Here is a 14,751-nt window from a genome sequence, read left to right on the forward strand (position 1 = left end):
CTTGGTTAAATTCAATATTTATTATTAGTATTTCAGCCTATGAGAGCCTTAGGTTAAATGGTCTTGCTAGGATTTTAGAGTCCATTTGTGTATTTTCTGGATAATCTATTTTAATTCATACATTTCAAATATCCTCTATTTGATTTAGATTTTAATAGTTCTAGGACAATTTGTCTAACAAATAAGTGTGTGATAAGGTCCATTTGGCCCACTGTCACCTGAAATATTTATTAATATACAAATTTCTAGACCTTATCATAGGTATTGATAGAATCTCTCTCTCTCTCTCTCTCTCTCTCTCTCTCTCTCTCTCTCTTTCTCTCTCTCTCTCTCTCTCTATCTCTATCTCTATCTCTATCTCTCTTTCTCTCTCATAGTACTGGGGATGGAACCCAGGGGCATTCTACCTCCAACCTACTCCCTCAGCCCTATTTATTATTTTTTTTTTTTTTGCGGTACTGAAACAAGGTCTCACTAAGTTGCAGATGGTCTCACTAAATAGCTGAGACTGTCCACAAACCGTGATCCTCCTGTCTCAGCCTCCCAATGCTGTGATTTCAAGAGTGTGCCACCACATCCAGCTAAATCTCTTCTTTTACAAACCTAAAATTTCACTTTTTATTTTATTTTATTTATTTATTTTTGGGTGCTGGGAATTGAACCCAGGGGCACTCTACCTCCCAGCTATACCCCCAACTCTATTTTTTTATTCTTTATTTTGAAACAGAGTTTCACTGAGATGCAAACGGCCTCACTAAGTACCTGAAGCTGTCTGCAAACCAAGATCTTCCTGTCTCAGACTCCCAAATGCTAGGATTACAAGCATGTGCCACCATGCCTGGCTATTTTTAAAATTTTTTATTGGTGTATAGTAGTCATACATTGTAATGGAGTACAAGATGGTAAAGGCATACATGCACACATCACTTATTTAGCTGTTTCCCAAGTCTCACCTGATTTCTTCCCCCTCCTTCCTTCTCAAGTTGGCTTAATGATGATATGTTTGTGAATATACATCACATACATTAGGAAATTTTCCTATTCCCCCTCCCATCCACCTCAGTTAGGGCACCTTATTTGCTCATTATCATTTCTCCTTCCTCATCTAAAATTTCTCATATAAACCTCTTTCTCCCTAGCTTCCACATATTAGCAGAGCATCTGATTTCTAACTTTTTATGATTGACTAAGTAAATTGAACAAGTAAGTTGGAGAACCACTACTGTATTAACAGTTCAGTTAATACCCACATTTTAATGTTCAGCTTAATAGTCTTTCACCTAAAATTTGATTACCTTTTATGAATCTACACCTCAATATCCTAATATTTTTGTAACTGTATGATACCATAAGCATATTAAATGTATTTTAATGCATTTTATGCATTAAATGCATTTTGATGCATTTTTGGGGGGAGGTACTGGGGTTCCTGGAAACCCATCTACCTCTGGGCTACACTCCTACACCTATTTTTATACTTTTTTTATTTGGAAACAGGGTCTCTTAAGCCAGCGCCGGTGGCTTTGAACCTGCACGATCCTCCTGTCTCTGCCTCCCAAGCACGGGGATAACAAGCGTGCACCCCCATGCCCGGAATATTTTAATGCATTTTTTACTTTATTTATTTATTTTTAATTGGTGCATTATATTCATACATTATATTGGATAAAAAAACTTGTGTGTACATACATGTACACATCACTGATTTAACCCCTACCCAATTCCCACCCCATTCCCTCCCTTTTTGTCCTTCCCTTGCTTGGCTTAGTGGTTGACTTTTATATGTTTAAGTACTTTGTGTGTTTTAGAGATTTTCCCCCCGCTCCTTTCTCCTCTTTTAGGTTGACTTGCTAGCTCCTCTATAGGATTTCCTTTTTCATCTAGAGTTCCTCCTATGACCCATTTCTCCCTAACTCTCACATATTAGGGAAAGCATCTGATTTCTTTTTTTTTGTGACTGACTAATCTCACTTAGCATAATGTCCTCCAGTTCCATCCTTTTCCCTGAAAATGATGTAATTGAGTTTTTTTTAATGTCTGAGTAAAATTCCATTGTGTACATATCCCACAGTTTTGTAATTCATTCATTTATTGATGGACACCTTGGCTGATTCCATAGTTTGGCTATGGTGAATTGTGCACATAGATACACATGCATTAGTTTGGTAGTTTGGTATTGCTGGATCAAATGGTAGATTTGTTCCCATTCTTCTGAGGATTCTCCATACTGTTTTCCAAAGTGGTTGCACTAATTTTCAGTCCTACCAACAATGCTTTAGAGTTCCCACTTCTCCACATCCTCGCCAGCATGTGTTGTTGTTTGTGTTTTGAATGATTGCCATTCTAGTTGGAGTTAGGTGAAATCTCAGAGTAGTTTTGACTTGCATCTCTCTGATTGCCAGTGATGTTGAGTATTTTTTCATGCATTTATTGGCCATTTGAATTTCTTCTTTCATGAAGTGTCTATTTAGTTCACTTGCCCATTTTGTTATTGGATGCTTTGTTTTCTTAGTGTTGAGTTTCTTGTGTTCTCTGTATATTCTAAATATTAGTCCTCTATCAGAGGTGTAGGTGGCAAAAATCTTCTCCCATTCTGCTGGCTCTCGATTGAGGTTCTTGACAATTTCCTTTGCTAAACAGAAGCTCTTCAGTTTCATGCAATCCCACATATTGATTCTTTTAATTTGTTGTGCCTTTGGGGTCTTGTTGAGAAAGTGTTTATTTGTGCTTATGTGTTGCAGTGCTGGACCTTTGCTTTCTTCAAGGAGCTTCAAGGTCTCTGGTTTGATTTCCAAGTCTTTGATCTATCTTGAATTGATTCTTGTACAGGGTGAGAAAGTGGGATTAATTTCCAATTTTCTGCATATGGTTAACCAGTTTTGCCAACACCATTTGTTGAAGAGGCTATCTTTTTTCCATTGTATGTTTTTGGCCCCTTTGTCAAAAATTAATTGACTGAAAGTGTGTGGACTTGTTTCTGGGTCTTCTATTCTGCTCCATTGTTCTATGTACCTGTTTTTCTGCCATTACCATGCTGTTTTTATTACAATGACTTTGTAGTATAGATTAAAATCAGGTATTGTGATTCCTCCTGCATGATATTTGTTGCTGAGTACTACTTTGGCTATTCTGGGCTTTTTGTTATTCCAGATAAACTTAAGGGCTGATTTTTCTATGCCTGTGAGGAATGATTTTGGAATTTTAATGGGCATTGTGTTAAATCTGTAGATCACTTTTGGGAGGATGTCCATTTTAATGAAATTTATTCTGCCAATCCATGAACATGGAAGATCCTTCCAACTTCTAAGATCTTCGATTTCTTTTTTCAGTGTTTTATAATTTTCTTTGTAGAGATCTTTTACCTCCTTGGTCAAATTTATTCCTAAGTATTTTATTTTTGGTGGGAAATCCTGAGTGGAAGTGTTTTCTGAATTTCTTTTTCAGTGGATTTATGGTTGGTATACAGGAAAGCTTCTGATTTTTTAAGATTGATTTTGTATCCAGATACTTTGCTGAATTTGTTGATCAGTTCTGTAAGCCTTCTGGTTGGGTTTGTTGGGTTTTCTAAATATGTATCATGTCATCTGCAAATAGTGAAAGTTTGAGTTATTAATTTCCTATTTGTGCTCCTCTGATTTCCTTTTCTTGCCTTATCGCTCTGGCTAGGGTCTCTAGTTCTATATTGAAGAGAAGTGGGGATAATGGACATCCTTGTCTCATTCCTGTTTTTATGGGGAATTCTTGACGTTTTTCCCCATTTAATATGATGTTAGCGGTGGGCTTATTGTAGATTGCCTTAATAATGTTGAGATATGTTCTTTCTATTCCAATTCTCTGCAGTTTTTTTTTAATCATAAATGGATGTTGAATTTTATCAAATGCTTTTTTAGTGTCTATTGAAATGAGCATGTGATTTTTGTCCTTGGTTCTGTTTATATGGTGAATTACATGGATTGATTTTCATATGTTGAACCAGCCTTGCATCCCTGGGATGAACCCTACCTGGTCATGGTGTATGATTTTCTTGATGTGGTTTTGAATGCGTGTTTCTAGTATTTTGTTTAATAGTTTTGCATCCAAGTTCATCAGAGATATAAGCCTGTAGTTTTCCTTCCTTGAACTGTCTTTATTCAATTTGGGTATTAGTGTGATGTTGGCTTCATAGAATGTATTTGGGAGAGTCCGGTTTTTTCTATTTCACAAAATAGTTTGAGGAGTATTGGGGTTAGCTCTTTTATAAAGATTTTATAGAATTCACTTGGGAAACCATTTGGTCCTGGGCTTTTCTTTGATGGTAAGCTATTTATTGCTGTTTCAATCTTTTTGATTGTTATTGGTTGGTTTAAGTGTTCTATATCTTCTTGACTCAATTTAGGAAGGTTGTATTTGTCTAGGAAGTTGTCAATTTCCTCCAGATTTTCCATTTTGTTGGAGTATAGTTTTTCAAAGTAGTTTCTGATAATCCTCTGTATTTCTACACTGTCAGTAGTAATGTCTCCTTTTTCATCTCTTATCTTCATAATTTGGGTTGATTCTCTCTCCCTCTTCTCTCTCTCTCTCTCTCTCTCTCTCTCTCTCTCTCTCTCTCTCTCTCTCTCTCTTTTAGTTAGGTTGGCTAGTGGTTTATCAATCTTGTTAATTTTTTCAAGAAACCAGCTTTTGGTTTTGTTGATTTTCTATATTGTTTTTTATTCTCTATTTCATTAATTTCTGCTCTAATTTTAATAATTTCCTGTCTTCTGCTGGCTTTGGGTTCAATTGTTCCTGCTTTTCAAGGGCTTTGAGGTGTGCCATTAGTTTATTTATTTGAAGATTTTCGGTTTTTCTTATGTGAGCACTCAGTGCTATACATTTTTCTCTTAATACTGCCTTCAAAGTGTCCCAGAGGATTTGATATGTTGTATCTTTATTTTCATTTGTTTCTAGGAATTTCTTGATTTCACCTCTTATATCTTCTATGACCCATTCTTCATTCAGAAGTATGGTATTCAGTCTCCACATGTTTATGTTATTTCTCTGGGTCTTCTTATAGTTGATTTCTAGTTTCATTCCATTATGGTCTGAAATGACACAGGGAAGTATGTAACATTTTTTAAATTTGCTAGTGCTCATTTTGTGTCCAGGATGTGATTTATTTTGGAGAAGTTTCCATGAGCAGCTGAGAAAATGTAAACTCTGCTGTAGTTGGGTGAAATATTCTATATGTGTCTACCTGGTCCATTTGGTTAACGGTGTTCTTTAGTTATGAGGCATCTTTATTGACCTTTTGTCTGGAAGATCGGTCTAATGTTGTGAGAGGTGTGTTGAAGTCTCCCAGTATTATTGTATTAGGATTTATGTGTGACTTCATGTCACAAGGAGTTTGATTTATGAAAGTAGCTGCACCTATGTTTGGGGCATAGATGTTGATAATTGTTATTTCCTCTTGCTGGACTATTCCTTTTACCAGTAAAATATGACCTTTGTCTCTTCTAATAAGTTTGGGTTTGAAATCTAACTTGTCTGATATCATAGTTGCTACTCCTGCTTGTCTTTGAGTTCCAATTAGAATAGATTACCTTGCTCCAGCCCTTTACCTTGAGTTTGTTCCTATCTTTACTTCTAAAGTGTGTTTCTTGTAAGCATCATATGGATAGATTCTGGTTTTTAATCCATTTTTCAACTTTATGTCTTTTTATTGGGAAGCAGAGGCTGTTTACATTCAGTGTGATTACAGAGAGATAATTTTTAATTCCTAACATGTTAAGATTTTATTTCTGTTTGAGATACTGTTTATTCTTTGCTTAGTTGTCTGCTGGATGGTAAATCTTGTTTCTTTGGTTCTGGTGTGTATTACCTATTTCTTCTTTGCAATTAATCTCCTTGAGTAATTTCTCTAGCCCTCGTTTTGAAGACATAAATTCCTTCAGTTTCTGTTTGTCACGGAAGCTTCTTATTTCTCCATCTAATATGATAGATAGTTTTGCTGAGTAGGAAATTTTTGGCTAGAAGTTATTTTCTTTCAGAGTTTGGAATATGTTACTCCACACCCTTCTGGCTTTGATGACTTGGTTTGGGAATTCTGGAGTGATTCCAATTGGTTTGCCTCTGAATGTCACTTTTCCTTTTTTTTTGTTGCCTTTAAGATTCTCTCCTTGGCTTCTACATTAGTCATTTTGACAATTATGTGGCGTGGGGATCTTCTCTGAACCTGTCCAAAGGGAGTTCTATAATTTTCCTGGACCTGTGTATCGACCTCTTGCTCTATGTTTGCAAAGTTTTCTGCTATCACTTCCTTGAAGAGATTATTGATCCCTTTGGTTTCACCTTCTTTTCCCTCCTCTATTCCAATTATTCTTAGGTTAGCTCTCTTAAAATGGGCCCATATTTCTTCAATGTCAGATTCCTGCTGCCAGATTTTTTTTTCTAAATTAGAGACTATGTGTTCATTTTGGGAGTGATCATCTTCTTGGAGCAAGATTCTATTCTCCATGTGGTCTAATCTGTTGTTTATACTTTTAATTGAGGACTTTACTTCAATGATTGCATCCTTTATCTCTTTTTGACTCTCTCTGAATTCTTTTCAAAAGTTTTATAGTATTTCTATAGTTATTTTCCTCATTTGATCTTCTAGAGATCTCTGAATTTCTGTGTTATCACTTTCTGATGTTGTGGGGTTGTGGGCATTCATTGTTCCATTGTTATTCCTCTTTCACATGCCTTTGGAAGTTTGTGCCTTTTCTGGGTTCTTCCCTGGGTCACTACGACTTCATTTAAGGTGCTCTGGATCTCGAGTCTGTGGTATCTCAGTCACCACTACTCCTTTACTGGGTTGTATCACAGAGTCTCCGACCCAGGGAGTCAATCGAGGCTGCTTTAGACCATAGGGTTGCCAGGCTGGGTGTTCTCCCATGGGGAGCTTCAACTATGGTGTGATATCCCTGCTGCTGCCACTCCCCCACTGGGTTGGACTGCCAAAATCTCCAACCCAGGGAGACTATCTGCATAAGTCCCTGTGAGTGCAGTACTGGGATTTCTCCTCTAGGGGCTGCAATTTGACTCATGGTTGTTGAATGCACTGATAGAGTTGTAGTGGACTCGGTGAACTCGCTGCTGCCGCCGCTGGCAATATACCACTGCTGCCGCGCCCTCGGCTGTGAGGCTGGCGTATTTCTTCTCTGGTTTTGAGTTCCACTCTGAGTCCCTGCAGGATGTGTTGAGCCCAGCCCCTGGGAGCTTTAGATACTCCTTGCGCCGAAAAAAACTGCTGAATTCCTGCTGGCTGTTCGGCAGCTGCTCATCTCAGCTCGCTGTCCACCCCTCCTCTCTGGAGCCTGGTGGCTTATTGAGTGCACTGATCTGGAGCCGTCCGGTGGATTCACCGCTGCCGTCAGCAGTATGGCGCTGCTGCTGTGTCCTCAGCCGTGAGGCTGGAGTATCTCCTTTCTGGTTTTGAGCTCAGTTCAGAGTCGCCCTCCTCTCTGGAGCCTGATGCTGCAAGGGAAGATGGTACCAGTGAGGCTCCATGCCATGGCTTCGGCCATGGCACTGCAGGCTGGTTTCTTTTCTGGTGTCTGGTTGTTCTTCAAGCCCTCTTTTTCTCTGTCCCTTGTATTTACAGTTTTTATTTCTCTGCTGATGGTGTTTTCTGGCTATGAAAGGTGCTGATTTTGTGGTAATAGATATCTATTGTTAGCGGGACTCATAAATGCCACTTTTCTCTGTTGCCATCCTCCCAGAAGTCTAATGCATATTTTAAAAGTAGCAATACTTTAGCCAGGCATGGTGGCACACGTTTATAATCCCTGTGCTTGGGAGGCTGAGGATTTTGCAGGTTTGAAGCCAGCCTCAGCTACTTAGTGAGGCTCTTGGCAACTTAGTGAGACCCTGTTTCCAAATAAAATATAAAAAATAGGTCTGGGAGTATAGCTTGGAGGTGGACAGCCTCTGGGTTCCACTCCCAGTACCACCAAAAAAAAAAAAGTAGCAATACTTCAGTCAAATTATTTCTATCAAAAGATATGTTGCAAATAACACAATTTAATCAATATGATATACCCTATAGATTTAAATATCTTCAAATTGATCACTATTACTTATGTTCTTAACAGCAGGGATTCATTTATTTGGCTATTAGTTAAATTCATACATTCCAAAGTGTTGTGTCTTTTCAATGAAGAGTTGGTATTTTGGTAGTCAAAACAAAGTACTGGAAGAATTAATTAGAATTCTACTTGAATGTACTAAATTTAGCTTTGCAAAACCTGTGATTCATTAAATAATATTGATTTTGCAAATACAAGATGATTCAAGTGACACCATTATCACCCTATGTGCGGACAAAATATAAGCAATAGCAAACATTATTTAGTGTTCTACTCACAGGTAATCTCCAGATTTTCATTAGGATGTTTCTATTTTTTTCCCTGCAACAAAGAATATCACTGCCTTCTCTGATTTCTTTATTCATTCCACATCTGCGTTTTCCCTTGCTCATAGTGATTGTCACTGAGAACATCCCAACTTTATGTAACTGACATCTTTAGAACAAAGACAAGGAGAGCAGTAGTAAACTGTGATGTCTATAATGTGACCAACTGGCCAGAAGGTTCACAGAATAATAAAAGCAGATTTAAAAGATAAAACACAACCACAATCATACAAACAAATTCTATCATTCACAAAATGATGTACATGTATAAACAATTACTAAAATCATAATGTTGATGATAAAAATTAAAATGAATGAGAAATTTGTCTCTTCAATGAACTGATCCCTAAATAATAAAAAGATAATTCAATATAATGATTATTAAATTATAAGATAATAATATAAAAGGAAAAATAATTATTTGAAAATTATTAGATACTGGATGAGACAGAGCAAGTGTTAAGTCAGCCAATAAAGTTGACTTTGAATCTATAATCTGATACAATTACTGACTTACATTTTTGTAGTGATTAATAATGCCTTAAATTTAGAAACCACCCATCACTAAATTAAAATTTGGTGGCCCAAGATGAGACATGAAATTAGAAACTATATACAATTAAAAGTGCTTTCCTAAATGCTATAATTAATTAGAAAGGCTTTAAGATAAAATGATCCGTTACTTTATTTAATGTATTACAGCACTTTAATATTTTTCTAATATTGCATTCTCCTCTTACATATTAATTAAAAAATGAGCTATGGAGTTTACATTTTTGGTCTATGTTCTCGTAACCAACTATAGGGTAGGCCCAAAACAGAAGATTTCTGACTATTGGCCCAATATCCATTAGCACACTTCTTATAACCATATGGCATATTCTTCCTACTCATCCTCACTCAGTATGGCCAATCTTTCACTAAACTTGGCTATGATAACAGCCACTGATTAGAAAATATCTGCGTACTTGTAAATCAACCTGTACCTACTGCCTCTCACTGTTCTTGGGGGTCATTTGTTATGAAATTCTGATGCCATATCTTCAGTGCTTGCTGGTAAGAATTTTGACTGAATCATGTTTCTTGGAAAAAAATCTGTGAGAAATTGAGTATGTTTGATTTTTTTTACACTAGAAAGTTCTTTGTATCCAGTAGCTAGAGTTGTGAAAATGTCTGTTTTTAACAGATTGTAGGCAGATATAAATTTAAATTGGAGTTCAGAGACTAATGTATTTTTATTTGTTTATCTAGCATAAATGTGCGATAAATTTGGCTAAATACAAAGTGAAGTATTAAATCACTAGACTCGATAAAGAGTTCTTAACTATTCCTCACACATCTCCCTCTAATGGGTTAATAAAATTGTCAAAGCCATTATGGCAATTTCTTATTCATCAAGGACAAAATGAGTAGAACAGTTGGTATATACCTATTTCTAGTTTTCAAACTGAACTCACAGAAAACCAATTCACAATTAGCAAAACTCTTCTCTTAATTATTTTATGAAATATTCTTTTTATATTTTTGTGGTACTAGGGATTAAAACAAGGGGTTCACTACCTCTGAGATATGCCTCTAGCCCTATTTTATTTTTTTGAAACAGAGTCTTTCTAAGTTACTACATGCTGAGTTCAAACCTGTAATCATCCTGCCTCAGCCTCCCAATTTACTGAAATTATATGTGCATGCTACTATGCTCGACTGGTATTATTCTTGCATTCAAATTTTTCATGTGATCCAGTTGTGGTAGCATACTCCTGTAATTCTAGTACTTGGGAGACCTGAGACAGGAGGATCACAGATTCAAAAATAGCCTCAACAACATAATGAAACCACCAGCAACCTAGCAAGCCCTTGTTTAACAACGAAAAATAAAAAAAAGCATTGAGGATGTAGTTTGGAGGTAGAATGTTCCTGGGCTTAATCCCCACTACAATACAAAATAAAAAACAGGAAAGCAAGAAAGAAAGGAAAGAGGAAAGAAAGGAAAGGAAAGGAAAGGAAGGAAGGAAGGAAGGGTACTAATACATTATTTTAAAAACCTTTTAAACTAATTGTAGTATTCAGCAAACCACTTTTTTATTTTGCTTATAGTTTTTAGTCTCCTGTATCATCTAGGTCCTCCAAACTATAATTTACTGACAAATTATTTTCTAGAGACACAAAATGGATTCAAATTAAGCATAGTTATAAGAGGATTCTAAAGGTAAAGTAAAAATAATGCATTGCTGGAAGACACCAACACGGTCTACTCGTACTCTCATAAAATCTAAAGTAAGGCATGGGAAAGAAGGGCCTCAAAAAATGAAACAATTATTGCTACTTCATGAGCTTTAATAGACAGATATCTTATTAACAGACATCATTTTAGGAAAGAGGTACCTTTAAATGTGACATTTTGCAGTATGTGGTTCTTTTTCAACTATTTTATGTGTATTGCATTAAGAGAATCAAGAAAGAAACAGTCATGCATAATTCATCAATATATGAAAGACAAATCAAAGTGGGTTTGTCTGATAGCTTTATTACCTTTACAATCTCATACAAAGTGTTTACAAATGTCACAGCATTGGAAACTGCAGAATTAGAAGACAAAATATCGTTATCATACTGTGGAAGGGAATAACTTCAATAGCATATTAAAAACACTAGTTTCTCAGAGTTCTAAAATTATCTCCAAATTTACAAAAGATGCTTTTCAAAAATCAAACTCTAGCTCATTTTTTTATTTAAAAGATGAATTTCAAATAATATTTGTTATGACTGTAACTCTAAGATCTAGGAACATGAGAAATAAGAAAGCCAATACATTATGACTCCTATGATCTAACCCTGAGAACACACCTGGATGTGTCTTTAATGCCCTTATCAGCTGTCCATCAAGCCTTCCAACTTTGAAGGACCCATTTCTCAGGAAATACATTGAGTTATTAACTTGTTTATGGGCATGTAAAACCTTTGCCCTAAAGATACCTTTTTGATCAGTAAATGAAAACCTAGAAATGTATAGATAGGATGAAGTGATGGTGTGTTCTGAATTTTCAAGGTTAATAACTGAATTTGTTAAAGAAAAACGAATGTTCAGTGACGGTAAAACATGCAAAATAACTTAAAAGTGAATATTATTTATAAGGTAACAGAGCTGAAAATGTAATAGAATTATATTTAAAATAACCAGGGAAACAGAATACCTAAACACAAATTTCCAAAAGCATGTCAAAGTTTTTACATATACTATTCTCCCTATTTCATATTAGGTATTAGTCATTAACTTCTATCACAATATAAAATGATTATAAACTAAATTTCTACATTTCAAAATACAATGTTATTAATTATTTACTTAAAAAAGAGTTATAAATTTGGAGACTTAAAAAGTAAAAAGAACAAAGTCCCAGGCCCAAACACCAAGACTCACTGCTCCAAGATACTTTACCTACTGGAGAAATAGTATGCTTTCAAAATTTCTTTATGACTGCTCACTTTTAAAAATAAATGTCTCTGTCCAAATTCCATTCCCTGTAGATCCACTCAGTAGAAAGATCATAGATGAATTTGCATATGGTGACAATAAGCTCCAACAAGGTGGCTTAATATAATTAAATCTCCTATCTGATAGTTTAGTTCCATTTGAGGTCCACTGAAAAGAAAATCACCAAGGGCTTCTTGTTATGCAATGATGAATTCTAATCTTGTGATCTAGGTGCAAGAAAAGGTCTTGGGAATGTGTGGGAAGGTGGTTTGCTCCAGTAATATGTCATAGTACCAATAGTAGTTAGATTTCTCCTAGACAATTAGTCTTATCTTGTTTGGCCTTGTGTATTTCTTAAATATTTCTTTATTCTTTGACCCTTGGGAAATGTATTGCTGAATTTGTAGACATCAAAGCAAATGTTCTAAAAATTATGATTTACATTATTTTCAAGCTTTCTTTTCTACTTTTAAAACAGTATATGTGCCAGGCCTGGTGGTATGTGCCTGTAATCATAGTACATGGGAGGCTGATACAGAAGGATTGCAGGTTTAAAGCCAACTTCATCAACTTAGCAAGGCTCTCTGCAATTTAGTAAGATCCTGTTTAAAAAAAAAATAAATTTAAGGGGTTCGATCTCCACTAACACATACATCACACACACACACACAATCCCCACTAACACATACATCTCACACACACACACATACACACACATACACACACACACACGCACACATGCACACACACCACACCACACCATACCATACCACACCAAAACAGTATATGCTATTGCTATTTGGTGCAGTTTGATATCCTTTTAAAAGTACCTTAAATCCCTTCTTCATTTCTGGTTAAATATTAGAGATGAGACACTAGAATTTATCTCTGCTCCTTTCTAATATTTCATAAAAATTATGATAAAAGAATAAAAGGGTAGCCTCTTGCTCATATGGCTTATTGTCTTCTATTGCTATCATTTTTGTTTTGTTTTGTTTTGTTTTGTTTTGTTTTGTTTTGGTGGTACTGGGGTTCCTGGAAACCCTTGTACCTCCGGGCTACACTCCCAGACCTATTTTATATATTTTTATTTGGAAACAGGGTCTCCTAAGCCAGCGCAGCTGGCTTCGAACCTGCGCGATCCTCCTGTCTCTGCCTCCTAAACTCGAGGATTACAAGCGTGCGCCACCACGCCTGGCGAATTATTGCCATCATTTTAATATATATTAGAAAGGACAGAAAAATAAATGCATGCATTTATTACATAATTACAAGAAAGGAATTGCCACATAGAATTTGAATTAGCAAATAATAGTAATAGTTTAAAAACTCTATTTCTCCTAGGTGAGAAGTAGTTTGCTATATATTGCCTCCAAACCTCATAGCACTGTATATAGGTAGCAAAATTGTTTTATGTTTAATAACTGTTACTAAGTAAGTCATTTGTGAAGCTATATTTGATATAAAAATGTCAGTAAGTTATAAATATATGGGACAGCTTTCAAAGGTTAGCCTTTATCTTGTTTTCATGTCTTCATGTCTTACCTATAAAACCTGTCACTTTTCCGAGTTACATTGAAGAAACAACCTGATAAGAATTACTTACAGGCCAGATGTATATGCTGATGGTTTAGCTCAGTCCTCTCTCAGATCACTTTACTGAGTGCCCTTCACCTGGAAAAGTGATCTTTTCAGTTAAGAGCAGTTTTTTGTTTTGTTTTGTTGTTGTTGTTTGGCGATAGTGGGGATGGAACCCAGGGGCATTCTTTCTCCAAGCTACACCCCGGTCCTATTTTTTAGTCTTTATATTTTTTGAAACAGGGTCTCACTGATTTGCAAGGGGCCTTGCTAAGTAGCTGAGGCTGTCCACGAACCACGATCCTCCAGTCTCTGCCTCCTGAATGCTGGGATTACAAGGGTGAGCCACCATGCTTCGTCCAGTTAAGACCAGTTGATTGAAGTCAACATTCTGCTAGTGAGTTAAGAATGCTCAAACAGGATGTTTTTTTTAACTTTTTTTTAGAATTGGAAGTGGTGACAAACACTTGAAACCCCAGGTAGAAGGATTACTGGCTTTAAGCCAGCTTCATCAACTTAAGGAGGCCCTTAGAAATGTAATGAGATCCCATTCAATTAAAAAATACAATAGGGCTAGGGTGTAGAATGCCCCTGGGTTCTACTTCTATCCCCAGTGTCTGTCTGTCTGTCTGTCTGCCTGTCTGTCTGTCTCTCTCTTTTACACACACACACACACACACACACACCTACTACTTAAAATATTTACTAACTGTAGTGTCTTTGTTAGTTTCCAGCTTTAAGCTTTGCTATTACTATTTTCCCTTTTAATTGTACAGATGACTGATAGAACATACACAAAACATTTCTTATGGACTAGGCAAAGAGCAAGAGGGATAAGAGAGAAAGAGAGAGCAAAAATTACGCCTACCAAATGCTTACACATGATTAATTATGGCACCTTCAGATAGATGACTGCACATGGAAATTGGTGCTTGCCCATCCTGGAGGCTGTTTGAGAACATAATTACCCAACCAGCATTCAAGGTTGTGTTTTTTACCATTCAAACATTAGTAAATGCACATTTTCCACTTCACAGACTTATTTAAGGGCTCTGTTTTAGCACCTGCATTTGAAATAATTCTTGTTCATGTAAAATATGTTTGCAATGACTTTTTAATAATACTTAAAATTACAAGAAATTATTTGAGTATTTTTCATATAATTTTATTCTAAAATTTTTTCCACAATTAATGTCTATTACAATTTATAGACAAAGTATGTGTTGGTGAACAAGAATGGAACTGTCCTTTCTACACTAGAATTAGTGTTAAGAGAAATGGAGAAAATTTT

The sequence above is a fragment of the Muscardinus avellanarius genome (genome assembly GCF_963383645.1).
Source record: "Muscardinus avellanarius genome assembly, chromosome: 4".
NCBI classification, from domain to species: domain Eukaryota; kingdom Metazoa; phylum Chordata; class Mammalia; order Rodentia; family Gliridae; genus Muscardinus; species Muscardinus avellanarius.